The sequence below is a fragment of the Meriones unguiculatus genome, chromosome 1 (assembly GCF_030254825.1).
Source record: "Meriones unguiculatus strain TT.TT164.6M chromosome 1, Bangor_MerUng_6.1, whole genome shotgun sequence".
Taxonomy (NCBI): domain Eukaryota; kingdom Metazoa; phylum Chordata; class Mammalia; order Rodentia; family Muridae; genus Meriones; species Meriones unguiculatus.
The window spans coordinates 94,910,800-94,933,192 of record NC_083349.1 but is presented as its reverse complement, the minus strand read 5'-3'; the positions used below and the strand labels follow the sequence as shown (position 1 = coordinate 94,933,192).

The 22,393-nt window shown below is 41.2% G+C and overlaps 1 protein-coding gene and 1 pseudogene across 1 annotated transcript in view; both read right to left on the bottom strand.

Annotated features, from left to right (window-relative positions):
- Positions 1–22,393, bottom strand: part of Thada (THADA armadillo repeat containing) — a 294,790-nt gene that overhangs the window by 174,799 nt on the left and 97,598 nt on the right. The window lies entirely within an intron of this gene.
- The window catches only part of LOC110558153 (ATP synthase F(0) complex subunit B1, mitochondrial-like), a 29,342-nt pseudogene continuing 10,311 nt past the window's right edge, over positions 3,363–22,393 (bottom strand).

The window sequence follows — 22,393 nt, the reverse complement described above, 5'->3', positions numbered from 1 at the left end:
CAAGACATCGTGCCTGTTAACTCCACTCCAAGGCGGTTTTGCATTGCCAGAACAAAAATACCTGAGGTTGGGTAGCTATACAGAGAAGAGTTTATTCTGTTCACAATGTGATAGGTTCACAGGTATGGCACCAGCATCAGCTTGTCTCTGTAAGGCCACTGAGGCAGATGTTATCACATCTGTGATTATATAGAAAGAAAAAATGCAATCAGACAGGAAGCCAGAACATATTAGAAATCAGGTTACTTTTATGTCAACCTGACACAAGCCAGAGTCATTTAGGAAGAGGGAACCTCAACTGAGAAAATGCTCCCATGAGACTGGCCTGTGAGCAAGTCTGTGGTAAATTTTCTTGACTGATAATTTATGTAGGATTCACTATACCCAGTGCCACCCCTGGCCTTGTGGTCCTGGGTTCTGTAAGAAGTCAGGCTGAGGAAGCTATGAGAAGCAGCCAGTAAGCAGCACTCCTCCATGGCCTTTGCATCAGCTCCTGCCTCCAGGTTTCCTGCCCTGTTTGAGGTCCTGTTCTGACTTCTCTCAATGATGGACGATGGTGTAAAGCCAAAAGCTGAAATAAAAATTTTCTCCCCAAGTTGTTTTTGCTCATGGCATCATATTACAGCAACAGAAACCCTAGTAAGACACGGGTTATTCTTATAACAATTTGCTCTTATGAGAACTGACTCAGAGTTCCAGTACTTTATTCCCTTCAAAGGATAATACAATGGTCTCCCAATGAGGCTTTAACTCTTAGAAGATCCACCTCTTAACAGCTCCATTCATGCCCTGTTGTGGGGCTGACAAAATGGTTGAGCAGGTAAAGGTGCTTGCTGCCCAGCTTAGTAGAAAAGAACCAAGCTCCTCTGCATGTTGCCATCTGACCTCCACACATGGTGTGCCATGGCACAAAGTCATATACACAGGCTTTAAAGCAAGCCAACAAAAACAGATGCACACACCAAGAATCTGGGTGAGGTATGCTTCTTCAGTTCTGCACTACAACTGCTCGTCCCTCACAGCACTTACAGCGAGTCATACATGCAGCTTCCTGTTCAGCTACTTCTCCCACCAGAGTATACTATCTTCACAGACAGAGACTAAAGCGATTTTCTTTTTCCCATTGTTTCTCAGATACTAAGTATAATGCCCAGTTTGCAGCTGGTACCCAATAAGCAGTTGCAAGGGTTGGGATTGAAGCTTGGTTCTAAAGCACTACTTGCCTAGCATGTGAGGCCAAGTTCCATCCCTAGCACCAAAACCCCAAGTAAACAAAGAGAAGTCTATCATCTCAAAACAAATAAGAACCCCTAAGAAGCACGTGCTGAGTGAGAGAAGCAAAGGAATAGACAGAGAATGAAAAAGGAATCAAAATCAAGACAGCAACAAAACAATCCTACCAAGGCCTCACTGGCAATCCAAAACTGATACTATTAACAAACTGAGACATCCTGTGAGGACCTGACATTTATTAAACACAAACAGATAAAGCTTTTCCCACTGGTTTACAAACAGTTCATTTCTAGTTCACCCCGAAATGCAAACAGGCTGATTGATGTTACCGCCACAGACATAAGAAGCCCTGAGGTGAGTTCTTTAGGGACAGACAAGGCAGTTAAGATAAACTTGTTCATCTATGTATTCAAAACTAGCTCAGCAATCTTTTAAACAACAGAAGGGATGGACAGAAAAAGAAAAGAAAAAAAGAAAAAAGCTGACCTGCCATTGGTTCACCCTCCTAGAAAGAGAAAAGGCAACTCAAAAGTTGTGCGTGGAGTAAGACAGGCAGACATGGGTAAAAACAGAGAAGCCAGGGCAAAGGTGAGAGCAAAGCAGCTTTGACACACTGTCAGACCGTGTGAGACCTATGTTAATCTTGGTCTCAGCAGGTAAGGTCATGTCAGCCAACCAGAAAGATGCTTGCTGGGGCTTCTGCCAAAACTTCCTCAAAATATGACCACAGGACATCAGACATGGCACTCCAAAATATACTTCATAGGCATATGCTAGCCTGGCTATTCTGAGAAACTAGTCAAAGGCATAACTATCAAAAACTTATACTACAACATTTACATCTATAAATAAAATCTGTATTAGTGACAATATGCATATGAGCAAAAGGACTGCTTAGAGACAAGCTGATGTGTGAATGATGCCTATCTTCATTCACCACAGAAATTTCTCCCTTAGGCCTCCCTTAACCTGAAAACTGTCTCTGTTTCTATCTGTCATTGTAAAGAAGCTTCAATCCTCTTGCTCTTATTCAAGTCTGATAATATGCGGGACTGTCATGTTTTTAATTTCAGTTTTTATTATTAATCTGTGCATATAGATTTGTGTGTATTAGTGACTATAGGAATGTATGCATACACAAACAACTCAGGAGACTGTTCTTGCATCCCACCTTGTCGGAGACAGGGTCTTCTGTTGTCTGTAGTTAGTATGTCACGCTAGGTGGCCCATGGCTTCCAGGCAATTCTACTGTCCCCATGTCCTATCTCAGCATTGGAGTGCTGGGATTACATACACACTTGCCCATGATCAGCTTTATGGAAAAATGCTTTACCCACTGAGCAATCCTCCAATCTAAAATGCTTGTTTAACTGTTAATCTGTTGTATATCAATTTAACTCACAAAGGCAAAGACTGCTAGGCCCTTCTGCTAACACAGACATTCCATGCAGCACTCTGCATCAGCATCACTGTGGTAAAGGGAGTCAAGCAGCACTTCTCTACCTCACCTGTTCAATGCGGACTTCACAAGGCCTGGCCAATGTTTGGAACAAAGCAGGGAGGCAACAGAGATTTAATAAACTAATAGAATGTTTGCTTAGCACCAACTGGTTTTAAAAGTGTAATTAAAATTATGCTAGGCCTACTTCTTTCTTTAAAAAGATTTAAGATTTTTAATTTATTTTATCTATGCGTGTCTGTGTTTGCATGCATGAGTTTATATGAACCATAACATATAGCAGCTCAAGGATTCCTAGGAAGTTGAGTTACAGGTAGTTGTATACCTCCATGTGAGTGGTGGGAACTAAATCCTGGTTTTGTTTGGTTTAGTTTTTTGTTTTGTTTCAAATGTCATTTTATTCCAAAATGGTATAACTAATTACAAGTTTAAACTATAACTTGGTAATTTTAGTCACACAGCAAATTGCTGCAAATTGCTTATTCAAAAGTGATCACCAGACAACTCCAGACACAGAGCAAGGACCAAAAATACCTTACTGGCCAACAGGGTTAAGCCACTAGATGGACCTAGATCATTTCTTACACTGTAATTTCAATAGACAGCAATATAGAAAGAGTTCTTCACACAGACTAGTTCCCGTTTCAGTTAACTCTCTGGCCGTTCCCATCTGAGAGATTCATTCACATAACTGGCTGAGCTTGAGCCTTCTCTGTGACCAGCTCACTGTACTGGAAAACGGTCTGCTTTTCCTGCTGTGCAGAAATGCTCTGCACCACCTGCTTTTCACCCAGTCTATCATGTGCTCTAGCGCCATGTTCTGTACAGGAATGTGACAGTCCAGACGATTCTTCACCTCCTTATATGCTCTATGTAGCCATTCCCGATAAGTGACCTCCTAGGCCAGGGCAATGTTACCTCTCTGAACGTCAGAGAGGTAACGGCACTTCTGAGGCAGCGCCTGCTGTGCCATACTAATTGCTTCCTGGATTTGTCTGGCGGCCAACTGCTTTACGTCTAGTCGAGCAAGTTTTTGCTCAGTAAGTTTATTCAGCAAAGTCTCTAACACGGGCACCCTATTTCTTAATCACACAGACAATCAACCCTACTAGTGATATGGGAGAAAAGGTCTCTGGGGTAGTCACACATATTCTGTGGGATAAAAAATATAAGTGAAGCCCAGTTCTATCAAGTTTTAGGTAAAGGAACTGGAAAACTTCCTCAGGAATCAGCCCAAGACATACTTTTCCTCTATACTCAGGAAGAGGTGGTATAGGGGCAAGACATGGCTGTGCTATGTGAAAGACCCTGTTGCCTGTAACACTCCTGGCCCCAGGATGGCCACATTCTTCAGGCATGGGGCCGCAATGGCGGTGGCAGAAAGTACTACCTGGGACAGCACTGTCTGTGAAGGTCCAGGCCATGGTCTTCATGTCCCTGGGAACCCAGGCCCCAGCAAGTGCTTTTAACTACTGTGAGCCGTCTCTACAGCCCCTATCCTTACTTGTTTTGCTTGCTCAGACAGGGGCCACTATACAGCCCTGACTAGCCTGGAACTCACTGTGTATACCAGGTTGGCATCAAATCACAGACACCCACCTGTATTTGACCCCTGAGTGTTAGGATTAGTTTGTGTGCCAGCACTCCTAGCTAACCCTACTTCTGTTATGAAAGAAAGTTCATATAATAAAATACCACAGGAAAAATATAAAACACAAACCTACTAAGTTTAGTCATTAGTCTTTAAGTGTCCATCTGTAACTCTCTTTTATTTATATATTATCTTATGATCTGCTTTTTTTACACTGATACATCAAGAATAGTTTCAGCCAGGTATAGAGGCACTCTCCTGTAATTCCAGCATTTGGAAGATGGAGGCAGGCAGATGGTAAGTTTAAGGACAGCCTAGTAGGCTACATAGTTAAACTTGTTTCAAACAAAACAAAACACACCCAGTTCCATGTCCTGAAACCACCTTTGAAAGCAGCTGTACGGTGACATATTCTGGGTCTCTTCTTGAGTTCAGAACTTCCTTCAGGGCACTGACCAGGAAACCAACATGAAAGGGCTTAACTCCCTTTGCTAAATGCTGTGGACAGTGGTTGTTCCTCCAGCCATGTCCTGTTTGTCACTGGGTCCGTCTATACATTCCACATCTAGTCATGGTAATGCTGCAGTTCTCGCCCTTGAGTTCTGTGAGAGCACCTGAGCTTATGCCACTTCGTAATACTCTGAATCCAGCCTAATATTTAACAGCTTATAATAATAATAATAATAATAATAATAATAATAATAATAAACTTGGCCTGAGATTAAGAGTTCTTGCTCTTCCAGAGGACCTGAGCTCAGTTTCCAGCACCCAATTTACAACTGCCTGGAAACTACCGCTGGCCTGAGAGGGCGACCACACACATATAGCATATACTTACACAGATATATACACAGATAAAAATGTAAAAATTAGAAAATCAGTAAGAACATGTACTACAGTTATAGAGGACCTCAATTTGGTTTCAAGTGCCTACGTCAGGTGACTCAGAAGTACCTATAACTCTGGCTTCAGGAGATTCCAGATGCTTCTGCGCTCCTCGGGCACCTGTACAGCACACACACTAAGATGGCTCTGTGTGTAAAAGTGCTTGCTGTACAAACCTAGTGACCTGTGTTTGGTCCCCAGAACCCACGTAAAAAGCTGGATGTAGAAGTGCATATCTGTAATGCCAGCACTTACACCATCACATGGAAGACAGAGGTAGGCAAAATGCCTGGCTACTAGTGGGTCAGTTAACCTGGGCTTTATACAGCAGAAATAAGAAAAGACCCAGCCTGGAAAGAATGTAGAGGGTAAGAACTGACTCTCAAAAGTAGTCCTCCACACATGGATGTCCCCACTAAGATTTCACCTGAATCAAGCGTCAATCTCTCTTAGGAACTCTGTAGTTAAGATCTGCCACGTAAAGGGAAAGCTAAAATGCCACAAGTCTATGTTTTGGAGCTTTAACAAAGGCATCCCTATGTAAACAATAATGCAATGGAAAAAGGCTTTTAATTAAACATGAATCCAAGAAAATGAAGTTACCCCCAAGAGTCCACATACACACAGTCACATCATTCTCAATCACCTCAGAAGAGGGATCAATAGAGTAATGCACAAAGGATTGAAAAGAAAGCAAGCAAGGGCAAGCAAAAGCAAGCAGGCCTGAGGCTCTGCACAGAAAACAGCAAAAAAGGCGGAGGCTGGGCCCAGCTTTGACTTACTCACAGGCCATGGAGCAAACACCATAAACTCTGTTGTTATAAGGAAATAAACTCTGAAGGCAAAAAGCTGGAGGTCTACAGTTGGTGTTTCAAATAGTAACCCAATAAACTATTAAAATGGAGCTGCTCCCTACATTCTGACCAATAAAATCAGCCCAGGAGAGAAATTTAGCTAAGGGTCTGTCTCCTTGCCACAGTGCTTGCTGATAAAAGAGCAAGCTCATCTTAAGAAAAACAACATCTCCAAATGGAAACAAGCCTACAAAGAAGACAAAGCACACATGGGAATTTCAAAGGATATGATCAAATAACTTGGTAAAAAGATATTGGGATTTGGAATCAGAATTTTTTTTTTTTTTTTTTTTTGGTGTTTTGAGACAGTGTTTCTCTGTAGCCTTAGCTATCCTGGACTGACTTGCTTTGGTAGGCTTGGCCTCTGCCTCACCAGGTTCTGAGATCATAGCTGTACATCTGGCTCTTTGCCTCTGTTCTTAGAACCTTACTCCCAACCCTGAATGGGTTGACACCAGCACATACTCTTCAGTGACAGAGGGTCAGTGCACAAAGAGATCAATTATGAGGCAATCAGGAAGAGATAAAACTGCATGCTGGTATATGCCTATAATGCCAGCATTCAGGAGGTTGAGGCAGATGGATCTCCAAGTAGGAGACCATCATGTTTTTATATTTTGTCTAAACAATAAGAACAACAACAAAGAAAGAATGAAGATCAAGAAAGGATGTTATCAGCAGTCCTTGAGTCCCAGTCTACAATTCAAGCTCGTGGGTAGGGATGTAACTGCAGAATACTTTTGCAGCAAATTCAAGGGCCTGGGTTTGAGCCTTCACACCAACAAAACCAAACCCTCAAGCCTCTGTAACCCCTGCAGTGGCTCTAACAGGACCAAGGAAAGCCTTGGGCCTCAGAACCTCTGTGAAAGTGCTAACATGGATCACATCTCCCAGTCTTCTCTCATGCCTTCCCTTCCTATCCTCTGGGGACAGCTGCCAGATTCTTGAACTTGCTGAATGCTTCCTAACCCTTCCCTTTCAGAAGCTGCTCTACAGATGGAGAGTTCCCTAACAGCTCAACTGGCTATTAAAGTACTCTATCCAAAGAGAACTCTTGGTTCTAAAGTGTTCTGGCTGCTAGCTGTCCTCCTGGGAAGTCACTGGTCCAGGGGTAGACTTGGAAACACATTTCCACTCATTTCACTGCCAGGAGGAGAGTCAGTATTCCTTTCTCAAATTCCCCTTATGTGCAAGTTTCCATTTCAGCAGGTTATATGGTCTTTTTTTTCTCATAAGAAATTGTTTCTGTGAAATTTTTTTCTTGGGCTGGCAAGATGGCTCCTCAGATGAAGGCAGTTTTCCCAAGCTTAGCAGGTTGAGTTTAATCCCTGGGACCCTCACAGTTGGAGAAGAGAACCAGCTCTCATGAGTTGGCCTCTGACCTCCACATGTACACAGCAGCACCTCTGCACACCTCAAAACTCTCAGAATGAAGAACTCAAACTGTAGTACTTGGCTTGAGTAGTCATTTGTAAGCAACCTGTGCTAGACTGCTTGCAGGCTCCTCCTTTACCCTGGGTGTAAGTTCCTCCTTTCTTTCAAGAGGTAGGTTAACTTCCCAACTCCTTGTCTCCAGAACGCCTTGTGACTTGCTTTGATTAACAGAGGCCATGAACATGGCACTGTGACAGTCTTGGGCTTTTGAGAGGGAAGGCTACCTTTGTATTCACCCCCTGAAAGATCCAACTGCCAGGGTACTGCTAGGAAGTCCCATCAGCTTCCAGTCATTAGTGCTTCTATGGACTGCGACATAACTGGACTGGACATGCGAATGTGAGGTCAGTTTGGACTGGCCAGCCCTGGCTGAGGTCTCAGATGACATTTCAAATGATGTTACATGGTACAAAAGAACAATGTGGCTGAATCCAGCAACCCATAACATTGTGGGAAATTATAAACTTTTATTTTAGCCACTAAATTTTAGGGTGGTTTGTTGTACAGCAAAATGCTATAATTAAAGGCACTGAGTTAGACTGTGGAAAAGAGTCGGTAACAAGGAATATACGAGTTACTTTATTATGTTGAATTACTATGTTCTTGAGGCTGGTAATCCGAAATCAGTACTGAAGTTGTCAGCAGGGTACCTTTGGAGGCTGGATGAAGGAATTTCACCTTCACCTCTTGCAGCTTCTGGTGATAACCAACATTGCTTAGCTTGTGGCTACATTCATTACTCCAGTCTCTGCCTCTGTGGTCACACAATTTCTCCTCTGTCTCTCAGAGCTTCCATCTTCAGGTATCTAAGCGACTTATAACACCTTAGCAGATTACCTGCTGGACTTGTATGTGGTCTAAAGTGCCTCTGTGCAAAGAATCATGTGTTGAAACCTGGCTCCAGTGTCTCCCGCTTTGAAAGCTGGTAAGACCACATACCCAGAGAAGGCTCGTGCAATAAAAGACCTAAAAAGAACTTATGTTTACCTCAGGCTGATTCCCAGCACCGACACAGTCTTCAACAAGCAAAACCCAGTGAAATCGGTGACCCTGAGAGAGGGGAGGGTCTGACTACTGAACTTAGAGTAGATTAAAATATACAGATTAAAAAAAAAAGAAAAATCATAAGGGCACACAAAGAATCTTAAAAGTATCACCTATTCACAGTGAAATACAACAAATTTTCCCTGTGAAAAACCAGTGGGTGGACTGGCTGGACAAAGACTTTACAACAATTGTCTTAAAGATGTTTGAGGAATTAAAGACAAGGAGAAAGTCAAGGAAACAATACATTAACAAAACAGATCACTACACAGAGAAAAGCCTAAATAAATAAGAGAAGAAACTCTAGAACTGAAAAGGAGAATGACTAAAGTAGAAATTTCACTGAAAGAAAGAGAAGAATACCAAGGTGGATGCAGGACACGGAGGGACTGTGTCTAAAGGACGGAAACAAAAGTTTAAGAAATGCTGGCTGAGCCTAAGGGACCTATGTGACACCACAAAGGCCCACCCCAATTTCTACCTCATCTATGAACTTCCAGGCACATGAAGGGGCCGGTCCTATAGATCCAAAGCTGCAGGATCTCCATGATACAGGGCAACAACAGAATAACCCAAAGGAGTCTCAATGAGGATCCAGTATTGATAGTATAGCAGAAGCCAGAGGCCTCGAACCAATGACTCATTACAATAAACATTTGCGAGCAAAGAAGTTTGGACAAAGAGTATACTGTGGGACACACTATAACTTCCACAGTGAGATGTTTTTTTCTCCTTTTTGGGGAGAAGACTGGAAGGGTGAAAGGCATGTACAAGGGAACAGGGAGATGAGTGGGATTGTGGTACATGATGTGAAATTCACATACACACAAAAAAAACAATAAATATTAAAAAATGAGATAAGCAGTTGGAAAATGGGGTGGGTGAGGAATGAAAGGCACTAGGAAAGACCTAAAGTCACATTAAGAAGCAACACTGTCAGGTAAAAAGGTACATGGGCAATTAAGAAAGCCAGCATTATTGAACTTTATGACTTCGCTTTATTTTTACAATTTGAGTTTTCTTTACTTTGGAATGAGATATGTAAGAGATACACAATTTTGGTTCTTTTTATAATACAAAGACTTTTTAAATTTATACTTTTTTTTATAATTATATCATTTCTCCCCTTGCCTTTCCCTCTTCCAACCATACCCAGTGCTGTCTGCCATAACCTCATCGTCAGCTCTCTTTCAAATTCATGGTTTCTTTTCCTTTAGTTGTTGCTATAAATACAACTGGTTCAGTCCATGTAATGTTACTTGTATGTATATGTTTCAGATCTGACCATTTGATATGAGATAACTAATTCAAGTGTTCTTCCCTGAGGAAGACTATTTCTTCTGCTCTCAGCATTCCTTGGTTGCCTGTAGTTCTTTTTATGACTTCACTTTTATAATCCAAAAACTGTCAGCACCTAATACTTTTTTAAAAAGAGGCAAAGTCACCAAGGACAGTGTGCATTTCTGCACCTGCTTTCTCTGAATGCAGGTGTGTTCCAGCAGCCCAGCTTATGCAATGCTCAACTGGCTGTGCTACATCCTAGCATATGCAACTAGGGCATCAAGGAGGGGAAAAAAGTCAGGTATAGTGGTGCATGTCTTTAATCCCAGCACTTGGGAGGCAGAGGCAGGGGAGCTCTGTGAGTTCGAGGCTAGCCTGATCTACAAAGTGAGTTTCAGGACAGCATAGCTACATAGCATGACCCTGTCTTGAAAAATCTAAAAGTAAACAAACTATTAGTTTAAGGTAAATATTATTATAACTTTGGTTTGTAAGTTCACATTTTGTTTTCTAGATAAACCTCTTTGGAAATGCCCCACAGCCAGGCTCTGTAGCATCCAGAGCAAGAGTGGCTACTCCTATGAAGCTGTGGTGTACGTGCTGAAAGAACATGGTACCATCAAAGGCACGGAGCCAAGACTCTCCTTGTAGAAGCCATTGAGGACAGTGCTTGCAAATCTGTGGCTCGGTAGCTATGTTGCTGAAAACATGACAGTCTGGCAATGGCCTCGAGTGGGCCGTACACCATACAATAATCATACCTCTTAAGAGACTCAAGATTCTTTTCTATATTTCAGAAAAATTTTGTGATGTGGTATGAATCTGATCATAGCACATTAAAAATTAATTTGTTACATATTTTTTAAAATAAGTGAATAAAATTGTGACCACCAGGAGTTAGGGGAATGGAGGATACTGTTTTATGGTACTTTCCTTTTGGAAGATAAAAAAGAAGTCTAGAGATGGGTAGTAATAATAATGACATAACAATGTTAACATACTTACTATCACTGAGCTGTGCATTTAAAAATGGTAGAGATGGTAAAGTATGTTATGTGCATGTCATCATGCTAGAAGGTGTTATTGCACTGAAAAAAACCCGCAACTGTTGTGGAGGAAGCACGGCTATGATGTCACCCATCACAGGTTGGTCTCCTTTTTCTTATAGGAAAAGGTCCTACAACCATGAGCTTCGGGGTACAGTTAAGATTTTGCAGGATTTTCAGGGCAGAATGCTCCCTCAATCCTTACTTCCCATCATCCCCATATTTCTAGCCTCTCTGGCTTAAGCAGGATGACACTCCATTTACTACTTCCCGCTATTCTCTACCTCACAAGCTTTGGCTTTTGTATAATGAAGCATGCTTAAAAATTATCTCCTTAGAAAGACCTGGAGGGGACAGGAATTCCACAAGGAGAGCAATAGAACCAAAAAATCTGGGCACAGGCGTCTTTTCTGAGACTTTCAAGAGTCATTCATAACCTAGAACCCTTGCAGATGTAGCCCATGGCAGTTCAGTGTCTAAGTGGGCACCCTAGTAAGGGGAACAGGGGTTGTTTCTGACATGAACTCAGTGGCTAACTCTTTGATCCCCTCCCCCTGAGAGGGAAGCAGCCTTATCAGGCCACAGAGGAAGACAATGCAGACAATTCTGATAAGTCCTGATAGGCTAGGGTCAGATGGAAAGGGAGGAGGACCTCCCCTATAAGTGGACTGGCATGGGAGGAGAAGAGGGAGGGAGGGCAGGATTGGGAGGGGAAGGGGGCTACAGATGGGATACAAAGTGAATAAATTGTAATAAATAAAAAATACATTAAAAATTATCTCCTCACTAGAATGTTGCTTCCTCGACACCTAAACATCCTTGTTTCTGTTTTAACCCCAAAATCCAGGAAGACAGAGCATCACAGGCACTTAGCAAAAACCGTCCTCCTTCTAGTTCCCTTAGCAACCCATTCTACAAACCCTGCCCAAAATAAGAATAAGCTGTCTTGTCAATCAGAGGATTCACATCCCATCATCCTGCCTCTGGATACACAAAAGATCCAACTCTCACTGGGTAACTGAACTTGCTATTCAGACCCCGCACATGCACTGAAGTTCCAGTTGTTGTCTGCTTATCTAGCATACTTTTGGGCTGTCATCTAGCAATTTCTATTTCATTCATTAAGAATTAATAGATTCACGTAAAGCCCAGTATTTCTATCATCTTTAATTCTCTCTGCTACCCTTAAATTCCTATCCTAAATTATACAGATATTTTCACTAAGGTTAATATTAATTAATATTAAGGTTAATATTAACCCAACTCAAGCCATACAAGGGAAGGTGAGACACCACAATTCCAGAATTCAAGGACCATGCTAGAACTAAGAACTACCCCTAAAGAATATCTACTTGAATTATTAATCATTAGGAATTATGTGCGCTTCCTAAGATGGAAACACAAGTTGGGTGCAGTACAGGACCAGTTACCCTAGCTTTCTATGAAGCTGGCAGGTACCCCTACTCCAGGCCAGGCAGCTGTTTAGCAAGCTGAGGACAAAGTGTGACCCAGACAGGTCAGTTTTCAAAGGACTTCATGCCCCTGTGGTTTGCTCAGACAGCAATCTCTTTATACTGTCAGTCAGCCTGGTCCAGTCAGATAAAGGTTCCCTACCTGAGCTTCTTACTTCTACACACTGAGTCAGGACCACCCACTGAATCTAAACAAGGACATTAGCAGAGAAACCAGCAGCCAACCCAATCTGTAAAAATCTACTCATCTGCTCTCACAAAGCATTTCCAGAGATCACTGGACCACAGATAATTCCATTTGGTCCTAAGCCTCCTGTCTCTTCTGTATTCAAATTAAGAGAATCTTACCAACACAATAAAATACCTTTGACCTCCTTTGTCTCCCTTTAGGCTTCTAACTTTCATGCAAATTAAATCAGAAAAGGAGAGGGAACATGTATTTGCTCTTAATAAAGCTCAATGCTCCATTTCCCCCAGAACATTTTTTTAAAGTCTGGGGATTTGCAGGCCAAGATTTATTTACAAAGAAAAACCAAACTAAAAATCAAACAGACAACAAGTAAAATCTACTCTACTTCAATGCTGTCCATACCTAGTAGGATGTGATGTCCACTGAGATATTTTCACAACAACTAAGTACAGGAAGATTCAGAATACTCAATATACAGTATGAGTTTCCTCTGCCACAGAATTAAGCAAGCCCCTACTCAGTGGTCTATCTCAGACCAGAGAATTCAGTCTCCCCACACACCTGTCCACAAGTACTCAAAATATGAAATAGTTTCCACAGATTGGCTGGATCTCCAGACAAAGGGGGAAAGGAAAGCCAATCCTTGGACTTGGAAAAAGAACACTATTGAACATCTTAGCCATTTGTTAAGCCAAAAATATAATCTGGAATAAGTATAGCTCATTTTTTTTATTAATATTAATTTAAAAAAAAGCAAAAATACGTAACCCCTGGCTCCTGGGATAAGGGGCTGGGTGGGGGGAGTGGGAGGAAGCAGGTTGGTTTCTGTTGAAATGCAAATAAAACGTATTGTATTACATTAGACATTCTCAGATCAGAGTCTTGTGTTTGCTCTTCTCATGAAAACGGAGTTCTTAGAGTGCTCTGAGGTCAGGCTGCCACCTTTGCGGATCCCAGACACCATCCACTAGGCCCCAAAGCAGCCCATTGAAATCACACGGAGGCTGGCTTTGGGCGTTCTGTTCCCATTCCCTTCCGTGTCTGTCTTCCCAAGTAACCAGACTCCACGTCCCCCAAGGCTGGGGCAGTGCTTTCTCTTTAGTTACACACCCCACCAGGGAGGAGACACGCAAACCACGCATTGCCTACTTTTTTTTTTAAATAAAAGAATAAATCAAGTCTCTTTTCTTTACCCTGAATTTTCTATTAACTACAATTAATATATGCTCATTTAAAAAAGGTAAGAAAATATCAAATCTTGTCCTTATAGAGATCTTATATATACATATACAACACCAAACTGTACTACAGTATCTTCTGCTGTTCTGAAAGAATGGCAAACATAAGCCAGTTGAATAATATTGTTTGCCAGATTATTTTAATTGATGTTTAGATGCCATACTTATGACCCAGTAGTAGAATAAAAAAAAAAAAGTACTATCTTCCTTGTCCTTAATTAAAACACACATTTTTAAAAATAAAAATACATTCTTTTTATCTTCGTTTGGGTAATAATTTTAGCCAAATACAGAAAAGCAGGAATGAAAATATATATATTCCCAGAATTTTAAGGGTATCATTCCATTAATTTTTTTGTAATTAAAAAAATATTTTCATGTGTTGTATCTGTCTGTATGTCTGTGTACTATGTGCATGCTTGATGCCCATGTTGGCAGAAGAGAGCCTGGGATCCTACAGAGCTGGGGTTTTGGTTGGTTGTGAGCCACCATGTGGGTGCTGGGAACTAAACTGGGGTCCCCTGTGGGAACAGGTCTCTTAAGTGCTGAGTCATCACCTTTGTAGCCCGCTCCATTAATTTCTAGGCCACTGCTGTGCAGTGCTTCATTCTCAGGGTCTAAATTATTGGGTCCCCCGTCAGCACTATTGTCAACCCTCAATGTGAGTACCTGGTGTGCGCCATCTTCTAGTCACTGTGTTGGGACTCCTGCTCCTCAGTCCCAGGACATTTTCATGAGCTATGCCTGCCATAATTTTTCTATCTACATTTTAGTCTCCTTTCTGAATTCTTAAACGGGATATTGAATAACTGGAATAATTATCTCATTTTTTTTCTCTCCCGTATCCTCCTCAACCTCCTTTTTAGTTCAACTTCTCAAGAGTTCTTTCACCCTGCCTTCTGTCAACATATTAACATTTCACATGAATGATCATATTTTAAATTTCTTATACTTCCTTACGTTCACATTGTTTCTTTAAGAGTATCATTCTAGGTATGGCAAGGAGGCACACACCTGTAATGCTAGTATTCAGGAGGCCAAGGCAAGAAAAACAGGTCACTCAGGCTCAAAAAAATCAGGAGAGAAGATGCAAAACAAAACCTCATCTTGTTCTGTTTTCTTCTGGTTCCTGATCTCTGTATCTGCTTCTAATAAAGTCCTTTCTGAATTTTTACTTTTCCTCTATTACTGACTGTAATAGACAGTATTCTTGGTATTATTATAGTACTTCTTTTTTCCTCCTAACACATCTACATGGAGTGCCCTCTCTCCCCTCAACTCCCCTCCATCTCATAGTAAACAATAATTCTGTCAGTTAGAAAAAGAAACACTAAGTGCTATCTATACAAGTACAAGCCAGAAGGCAGGTTAGCAACAAGCAAAGGACCTAAATGAAGACCACCTGGATAAGCAGTATGGTGCAAGGGTATTTATTAAAAGATATGCTCTATTGTAGTTTAGACCTGTCTAGACAAATTAACTTCTATGTGACTCTGAAGAACACCTACTCTAAGCACAAAATTAAAAGTTTACTTTTTTCTTTCACCCCCAGCACAATTCAGCCATGACTCCAAAGAAATGGAGACTAGCAGGAGAGAGGCAAGAAGTCCTCCAGGGAACCAGTCTTTACGGGCTGTACCTGATGGTCACAATGCTGGTAACACCGCGGTGAGCCTTTCTGACTTCATGACCTTGGTCCTGAGACCATCTCTTGCACTCACTGCCCTGGCAGAAGAGCTGTCAAGAGTACTGTGCACTGCTACCTCTCCTTTTCAAAAGGGACTCACTGACGCTGGGGCTCTAACAAGTCGCTCCAACCTTGCAAAGACACTGCTCAGTAAATATCCTGAGAATGGAAATACTCCAATTACTCCTATATAAAACATATACAACTCACAAATGTTAAGCAAAACGTCTATCCTCATTAAGTAATTATATTTAAAATAAAATGCTCTGAGTTCAGGCAAATCAAATAACATGTCACAAAACTAAGGCAGTTCAAGTATTATATTTTTCTATATTAAGTCTATTCTAATGGCAATTTTTGTAAGTAATGTGAAAATTTTATTTTAAAAAAAAGCTGCTACTATACAGGAAATAAAATCTGAAACCATGTTTCCTATATTCTGCTTTGGGTCAGGAATGAGGGAACTTATGTGGAAAAGGAGTGCAGCCAGTGTGAACTGCTCATGACAGCAGAGTGACTGCTCATGACAGCGAGTGTGTGTGTGTGTGTGTGTGTGTGTGTGTGTGTGTGTGTGTGTGTGAGATCTGCCTGTCCCTGCCACCGCCCTCCCATCTGTTTTCTCTAAGACAGGAATAGTCATGCCTGCTCAGTGGAGTTTCTGTGAGAACAGAGATAACACATCCACAATCTAACTTTGTTCCTTCCCCACAGATTACAAACCACTGCTCTTTGGCCTTGGGTCCTGCCCCCAGTCCTCTTCCCCTTCCTCCCTACTTTGAAGAGGAGATGAAAGGAAGAAAGCAGATATTAGTATAAATTATTATGAAGGTCAACATACCAGAGCCCAACTGATCAGAGAATACAACTAACTTGTTTTTCACGGTGCAGATAGCTTTTCAAAATACATAAAATATACTTAAAAATGATTGATTTTAAGTCTGTCATGAAATTTTACACAGCATTTTTAAAAAGTTAACACCTATAATTTTCAGGGATCAAACACTAAATTGTTTCACTTAACACTGGACATATTAATTATCAAAGGCCAAAAAAGAGAAGCTACCCAACGGGATAACTATAGTTAGCATTTATAAGAACAGAGAGACAGACAGACAGGCAGGCACGTGCACACACACACACACACACACACACACACAAAGTGACTAAAGGAGACGAACATGGTGCTGCTTTTACACTCTTCTGCCCACCCATTACTAGAAAACAATGTTTCCTTTTGATGTGTCTATTCTGGTAGTAAAAACATACACTTCTAAGCCTGAACACAGACATAAAAAGGCGCAACTACTACAGTAAGTACTTATTTCATCCTTGGAAAAGAAAATTGTTCTTTCATTATTTTATAATTAATTACAATGGACTGATCACTGGCTGAGTTTACATTGAAATAATTTAATGTATCACTCTTAAAAGGTTTCAAAAAAAAAAATCTCATATATGCCAGAAAGCAAAAAAGTGACTGACATAAAGAAAGATTAAGCAAAAATACCTAGTTGAAGGAAAAATTAATGCTAGTTTTGATGTGGTACCTACTTTATTTTCAATGAGTTCAGATGCACCAGTGTTTCATAGGTCAGAGGACTCTGACGCACAGCAGTGCTGTTTATGAAGCCATCTCAGGGAAGCGCCCACACATATTTTCTTCACATGTTTTTCCTTTTGTCTAATTCAAATCGTTATTGCTTCAGTTTTTCCCTCCTTAAGTCTAATTTTGTTCTTTATCCACTTCCTTTCTCACCCATTCTACAAAAAAAATAAGACTGCTATAAAATTTATCCCATTTTTAAGTTTATATGTATCAAATTTAATCTACAAGCATACTAGAGAAGAGATTGAAATTCTTTTTTTTATTTTAAAACAAGAAAGTGGTGACAGGATATAAATACCCTACACATTCACACAACCTTACCATGTAGTACCATTCTCAAAGCAAAACTCAGGAGAAGGAAGGTCAAAGTTTATTTATAGAAAAGACAAGAGCAGCAGAGGATGAAATGAAAATACAGCTGAAAAAGCTACTTAGCATCCTCTGGCCTACTTAGTAAGGTTACTCAAGTTCATGGATTGGTAATGCATGATGTTGCAAGATAAAGATGAATCAAGAAGTCATCATTAAAATTCTGTTTTCGTCTAAGGACAGGTCATATATGTTTTGATCTGAAAGATATGACTCACCATGAGGCCAGGGTTCCTTCTCCTTTCTTCCCTGAAATTGTGAGCAAAACCAAAACAGTGTGAGGGTTCCCATATCTTGAATGGTGGTTTCAGTTCTGCTATTCATCAGATATATGATGTAGGTAAGTCTGAATCCAGTTTCCTCATCTACTTAACAAGGATAATTGTGCTCATCTACACACCCTTTCCAGTTAACAGTGGGATCAAATGAGGTAAGTCATTGGGAAGAACAGAGATACAGATATACATATATACATAGGTACATACATACACACACAGAAGCAGGGAGAAGCTAAGTTTAAATGGCTAACTTTTTTAGAACTTGGGGTATATATGTCTGATGAAATATCCTTTATGAAATTATTGTGACCAAGTAGTTTAATGTTCTTATTTAAAAAAATGAAAGGTTCTACTTTGAAAAAATTGTATTATGCTGATTCTCAATTTAAAAAAAACAATCAAACAAACAAACAACTGCTGGTACATGAAATCCCAAAGCCTGAGTTTCAAGTCTATACTGTTCTAACCAACAAAACCTCTCAAATCAATGTACCGCTCTCCCAGCCTTCAGCTTTCAGTTCCAATCCAGTTACAGCGTGTCTCCATTCAGCAGCCAAAATGATCACCTAAAACAAACCTAATCCTCTTAAACCCACACTTTAAAACACTCGCCCTGCTCCCATGCCCTCAAGCTGGCTGGCAATGTCCCCCATTCATCCCAAGCTGCTCTTCTTCATTTGGCATATTTTCCCCCAGATCCTTCTCTGCTCTGAGACGTTTTCCTTGATCCATCCCCACAAGCTCAGATGACAAGAGGCAGCCCATGTACTCTCACAACAATACTTAAAGCCTTCACAGAAGACTTTCATTCAAGTCTCAGTCAAATACCAAAGTTCTGAGATATGTCAGGCAAAGGACGCCCTTGGTGCCCCAGATACAACAGTGAAGGAGACAAAGTCCCAGAAGTTGATGACACACTAAGAGAAACCCGGCTAGAGACTAAACATCAAGACAATAAGAGCACTAGAGTTGTGGTGCACACTTGACTTGAGAGGGACATCCCAGGCCAACCTGGACGACAAGAGACCCTGTCTCAACAATCAGAGCCAAACTATCTTACGATTGCTTGTTATTGTTTCCTATGAGCCTCCCACCAAGTCTAGCTCCTAGAAGAAAAACAAAAACAATAAACTAATGAATGAACATATACAGCAGTGTCAAAGGTGCTATGTAAATGTGAAAGACTGTCCACGGTGTGTACAGGCCTGCAATGGCTTATTAAAATCCTTATTCTGGTGTATATGAGCTTTCAGAAGCCTACAGCATGCTGTGCCAGTCATACTAGGCAGCTCACTATTTAGACTTGGCTTTGCATTTGGCAGCCATTTCACCAGTAATTTTCAGATCAGATGAGTTAAGCACTGCAGGCTTCAAAGTCCCAACTTGGCAAAATATGCAACTTCTCAAACTCAAAACACAGAATTAAAAGAAAGCCAGTTCCTTATATGGTGTGAATTCTAGGATGCTGGCTCCATGTTATCTATAAACGGCTAACACTGGAAAAGTCAATAACTACCATGAACAGGAACCTTGTCGGATCACTGTCAAGACATAATCCCACCTAAGTTATCACCTGCTGAAGTAAATTAAAGTCAAGAAAGCAAACATTTCATGAATATTCACTTGCCCTTGGTCCAAAAGAAGTCTTAGAAATAAGCTCCCCTTTAATTAAAAATAAAAAATAACCCAGAAAGCTGAAATGAGATCTGAGGAACACTGGCCATTGGTCAGCCAGTCAGCATGAGAAAGAGCTGCCAGTGCCTGGGCAAAGTGATCCAGTATGTGACTGTAACACCATTCTGCTCATGCAAAGATTTGGAAACTAGATGTTCTGGGCAGAGTTAGGTCGAGCTTTTCCACTACTGTGCTGACAGGCCAAAAATGAAACCTGGTACAAAGGTACCCAGTGGTTCTGAAAATAGTTCATCTTAGAGACTACAAATCCATCAAGCCCTGGTCCTGAGACACAAAGCCCATAATCAACAGCTGACAAATAAGTATTAACTATGATGCTAACTGCCCCAGAAAAAATCATATAGAAGATAATTCTAGGCCCTGAGGAATTTTTAATCGGGTTTACAAAACAAGACAAAAAGAAACAGAAAAAAGGAAAAGCAACCGAGAAAGCGTAATACTGCTCTGAAGGCCTGGGTAGTAGGCAAGAGCCCAGAGAGCTTTCCAGGAAGGCCAGGTTCACTTGAGCTAGGGTAAACTAGGAGGCTGACAGGCCTTGAAAAACAGAACATCATACACTGTTCAGATGACCCTTGGTCTTAAAAGACAGTGAGGATTTACCTTTCTTAGGACTTCGGGAGGCTGGAGAAGGACAAGGAAAGCCGTTAGGAAAGGGGATGGCATGGACATTGTTGAGGCAGATGCCCTCAGCTTGCTTAGAACAATGAAAAGGGGACAAGCTGGATGTTAGAGGTCTGACATGCCAAGCTAACCAATCTGAACTCTTATTTCTCAAATTCTGGGAAGCTGCCTGAACTTTTGGCCCAGGAATAAACATCATAAACTGTGCTTGGGTCTGTCTGAAACCGTTTTAAGTAAGTATATGGTGCCTACACAAAAGTGGAGAGGGAATTTATTAAATTACATTTTCTTTAAGACTGGGAGGAATGGTGGCACACACCTTTAACCCCAGCATTCGGGAGGCAGAGGCAGCCTGGTCTATATAGGACCCCCTATCTCAAAATATAATACTAAGCTTTTAAAGAAATGCATTTTATTTTTTTATTAGTGTGTGTGTGCTACTATGTCTGTGGGTGTGCATGCATAAAAGTCATAGGATGTGTGGGATCAAAGGAAAACCTGTACAAGTTGGTTCTCTCCACCATTTGGGTCCCAGTGATCAAACAAAGGGTGTCACACTTGGTAACAAGTATCTTTAGCCACTGAGCCATCTCACTGGCCTGAGAGAACACTTTTAAAAACACTATTAGTTAGAAACGCACGTATTTTCATGGGTATTTAAATAAGGTCTACCACCAAGACTGTTTTAGATCATAGGGTAAATCGCATATACCTGACCAAGTGCTGTAACCACTGAAAGGTCCATTTGAAGCAACACTGCAGTCTACTGTAGAACACCCTCTCATGAGTGAATCTTCACTGTAGTCTGTATTTTGCTTTACGCAGTACAGATTTTCTTATGTACCTCGAAGGAGAGCTGTTATTCATCAATCTGGATGGTGTAACTTAATAGGGTCTTTGTTCAGAAATTTTAATTACAGACTTGAACCCTGAATGAATGTAAAATAAAAACACTGGAGGGTTACTCCACAGATCTGTCAACTAAGCAGCCTCAAGGGTATCCCCGCCCACCCTCCACCCCATCCCCAGACACATGCACCATCATCCCTGGCACATCTGCAGCAGCAGTTTCTCCACTGGTAGCCAGGGCATGGAATCTGTAGCATCTTCTGCAATTGCTTCTGGCTCCCCTGGCCTGGAGTCTGGCTGCCCTGTAGCTCCACTTCCTCCACTTCCACCTAAGACTTAAAGATTCTCAAAGATGATTCCAGCCCTTTCCTACCTTTTAAAAGGCTTCTGCCTCAACATAGGCCACAAAGCTAGTTTGTAGTAGTTTCTGGTAACCTCAGAACTTTCCTATCTTTGCTCCCCAACAAGGCTATGCAGAACAGAGTTCAAAACCAAGCTTTAATCTACTTTAACATTTACCAAATAGTTTTACTCTGGCAAGTACCCAAGGAAGCTTGCTGAAACAGGGTACTCAGGAATTACTTACTCTGTTGACTATCAGAGACAGGAATATCTAAAAGCTATAAACCAGAAACTCAACAAACTGCAATATTAACAGTTAAAGATACTAGATTGGGAATTTTTCTGGGCAAAAGAAAGGAGAAAACTGATTAGTAAAAAGTCTACTTTCTAAACCTTAAGCCAAGCTCAGGTACCCTTCCACAGAAAACTGATTCATGCCAGTGTTACAGGAGGGACAGGATCTAACCTAGAGGGCCGGTGAGAAAGCCCAAAGAATATGAAGACTTGCCCCCCCCACAGTGAACAGCTCTGAAACCCACCACCCCACTGAAGGCATTGGTAAGTAATGACAGAAGTTACAAAATTTAAACATTCAGTTTCCTAGAGGAAAGTAATATGCAAATGTAATTCAGGGGAATTGCTAAGGCAACACTTAATTAAAAAAGAAAAGAACCTACTCAGACAAGGTCATTCTGGAGGCAAGCGCTGCACTTTCTCTTCCTTTCTTCCCTTCTTTCATTCACTGAAGACTGTGCTTGCATTCAAGGCTGCAAGCGGCCTTTAGTATTCAGTTTCTCTCAGTATTGGGTAAAACTCCATTTCAAAGCCACAAATCGACCCTCCAAAAGCTATTCTTTTTCGAAACCTGCCATAACTGTAAAAAGGCATTTCCAGTTCAAAATGCAAAGATAGCTCTCCCCACTGAGAACTGGTTATTTGGATGTACACATGTGGTAAACATTCCCTAAGGAAGGAGCAAATGAGAAAAGGTCAAAGGCAAAAGCCTGGGAGGGCCTGCAACATCACATCAAGCTGCAGTTGGAAAGCAGCGGGTGGGACACACACCACTCCATTAAGAGCTGAGGGTTAAATAAAAACTCCAGCTTCTCTGGGGTGAATACCATGACATCTGTTCTCTTGTCATAACAGCAACAAAGTTGATTTAGGAAAATATTCTCTTTTCTAGAGTTGTTGGTGCATAATTACATGATTTCTCTTG